Genomic DNA, 3,286 nt, shown 5'->3' with positions numbered 1-3,286 from the left:
GACATTTACTGCTTACTCTTCTAACTTGATTTGAAGGCAATTGGGCCAATGATTTAGATAGATTTTAATTTAGGATTTCTTAGCTTTCATTAGAGTTTTGATTTATTTGTTGATCAGATAAGAAGTGTTCAATTTAGTATTGGTAATTGTTTCCTAAATCCTCGTGGGAACGATACTTCACTCACTACTTTATTACTTGAACGGCTAGTGCACTTGCTAGTGTCACAATGAGCAACACATCAAGTTTTTGGCGCCGTTGCCGGGGATTTATAGAAGCAATATTATGAAACATTGAGCATTCTTAATCTGATCTCATTTAGCATTGCATTCATAGATTGGTTAATTTGCTATCTTTTTCATTTCAGCTTGGACTGCAACTGCTGTACTACTGTAGTTATGTTTCTTCTTTCTTAAGTAGATTACTTTCTTTTTTTGGTTTCAGTTTCATTTTAATAAAGGCATATTTGATTTCTATTCAATCTTGGTGTTGTTCCCTTCAAAAAGAAAAAAAAAAAGAAAAAATTCACATAAACATGAGTGTTGCAGATCAGCAGATTTCAGATCTGCAGCACTCAGCCGAAAAGAGTTGCTTGTGTTTCAGACTTTATTATTTTTTTCTTTCTTTCATTACAAAAAGAAAAAAAAAACAAATGAAAAAAAAATGGGGAGATCTTTTGAACAACAAGAGGAGCAATTGAGAATTCGGATCAGAATTCAGATTTGAATTCAGATCTGAATTCTGCTATTGCAGATCTGCAACAGTTCAGATCTGAGTTCCTCTGAACTCAGACCTGAACTGATGCAATTTTGAGGGGAATTGGGTGTCATCACCACCCCAATTCACCCTAGGGCACTTCTGCTATTCCCCAAAAACAATTTGGTAGCAATAACTGAAGGTAAGGCAATTGAGAATTCAAATCCAAACTCAGACTTGAGTTCAGATCTGAATTCTGCTGTTACAGATCTGCTCAGTTCAGATCTGAATTCCTCTGAACTCAAATCTGAACCGATGCAAGTTTGAGGTGAATTGGGTGCCATCACTACCCCAATCCACCCTATGATACATCCAACCTGCCTCAAGGGTGAATGGATAGCAAGGAATGAGAGAAATTCAAATCTGAAATGCAGTTGATATGATGTGAGGACTGAACTGATACAGAGCATACTATGAATTCTGGGTAGACTGAATTCTTGGCTTTACCCACTTGTAACCGAGCTACATTAGCTAAGGAGGTGTATGTTTGGATTGAATAATTGTTATGCCTCAGATACTTAAGAAAAATTAGCACTTTCTAAGTATTTCTATTAGCATTCAGATCTGTAGCAGGGCTGCTATAGTGCAATAGTTAGCAGACCTGATTTCAGATTTCTACAAAAGTTGTATGGACCGAATAGCTTGCAATACCAAACATTGCAGACCCAATTTTCAGGTCTTAGCAAGTGTTTGATATGCATCAGCTATACAGGTTTGAGTTTCAATTGTAGAGTTTAAAATCTTTAACCCAAGCCTAACTCAGGACTGGTTTTTTTTTTCAGATCCTTTTAAATTATTTTTCAGATCAGATCTGATTTCAGCCCTAAAGCATCACAGAATTGATTCCAACCTTAATGGATGTATATTGTAGTGTATACCAATGAGTGTGTATGAGATATCCAGCTCAGATCTGAATTATTATTTATTAATTTCTCTAGACTAACAATACCAAAGAATTGTAGATTTGAACTCATATCTAAATTGGGTCTGAATTCAGATGTTGCAATCGATGGATGTAGATAAAGGAACCTTGAATAAGATGATTGGTTTAAATATGCTTTTAGTATAATCGGCTTCATTTATTCATGATAGGATGTAGGTTTTGTATTCCAATACTTCACTTTATATTTTCAGTGTGATAGGATTAGTTATTTATTTTCTTTTGTGAATATTGGCATTTTTATTGCTTTGACTTTAACAGTTTATGACAAGCAGACCTGAACTGGAAGAGATCCTTTACGACCCGGAGATTGAACGGACTCTCCGTGTCCGTTTGAGAGCTGCTAAGCAAGTCAGACAAGAAGCACAAGAAATGGCTGAACAAAGAACTATGATGGATTATGCCAAGCCCACCCTCACCGGGACTGTCTCCAGCATTATCAGGCCAACTATTGCTGCCAATAACTTCGAAATTAAACCGGCCATAATCCAAATGATACAAAATACGGTTCAGTTTTGTGGTATGGCCCATGAGGATCCGAATGCCCATATTGCTAACTTCTTGGAAATCTGTGACACCTTCAAACACAATGGGGTAAGTGATGATGCCATCCGGCTGAGGTTATTCCCATTTTCTTTGAAGGATAAAGCCAAAGCTTGGTTGAACTCATTACCGGCAGGATCTATAGCCACATGGGACGAAATGGCCAGCCGTTTTCTCTCTAAATATTTTCCCCCTTCTAAAACTGCTAAAATGAGGAATGACATCACTACTTTTTTCCAGCAAGAGGGGGAATCTTTATATGAGTCATGGGAACGATACAAGGAGCTGTTAAGGAGAATTCCTCACCATGGCCTCCCCATTTGGCAGCAAGTGCAGACTTTCTATAATGGTCTTACTGACTCAAATAAGACCATATTAGATGCTGCAGCCGGAGGATCCATAAATAATAAAACTCCTGATGTTGCCCATGCACTTATTGAGGAAATGGCAGCCAACAACTATCAATGGCATTCGGAAAGAAATCAAACTAGGAAGCAGCAAGGCTTGCATAATGTTGACACTTATACAGCACTAGCTGCACAAATAGGAGCACTCAGTAAAAAAAATAGATGAAATGCAGATAGCTACCATGCATGTGCAGCCTCTTAATTGTGAATTGTGTGGGGGAGGCCACATCAGTACAGACTGCCAAGTTGGCAATCAGTTCAGACCATCTACTGAACAAGTTGACTATGTCAGCAATTCGTCAAGACAGCAGGGTTACCAGAGTCACCATACTTTTCATCCAGGATAGAGGGGACATTCAAACCAGTACTGGCCAAATCAGCATATTTCCAAGCCGTTCCACCAGACTTATCATCAGCCTGAACCAAAATCCAATTTGGAGGAACTGATGACAAAATTTATAGCAGGTGCAGAAACTAGGTTCCAGAACCAGGAAGCCTCAATCAAAAACCTGGAAAACCAAGTGGGGCAATTGGCACAATTAATCTCTTCCAGACTGCCGGGAACTCTTCCAAGCAACACCGAAGTGAATCCACGAGAGCAGGTGCAAGCTATTACCTTGAGAAGTGGAAAAGAGTTGCCTG

At 38.6% G+C, this 3,286-nt stretch overlaps 1 non-coding gene across 1 annotated transcript; it reads right to left on the bottom strand.

Annotated features, from left to right (window-relative positions):
* Positions 1–2,444: 2,444 nt before the first annotated feature.
* Positions 2,445–2,551, bottom strand: LOC148846388 (small nucleolar RNA R71). Its single transcript, XR_016102632.1, has one exon. It is a non-coding gene; the product is annotated as a small nucleolar RNA R71 (small nucleolar RNA).
* Between the last annotated feature and the right edge of the window lie 735 nt (positions 2,552–3,286).

This window comes from Nelumbo lutea, chromosome 7, assembly GCF_056320005.1.
Source record: "Nelumbo lutea isolate HS-2025 chromosome 7, American lotus-T2T, whole genome shotgun sequence".
Lineage (NCBI taxonomy): Eukaryota > Viridiplantae > Streptophyta > Magnoliopsida > Proteales > Nelumbonaceae > Nelumbo > Nelumbo lutea.
This window is presented reverse-complemented; position numbering and strand designations above follow the sequence as displayed.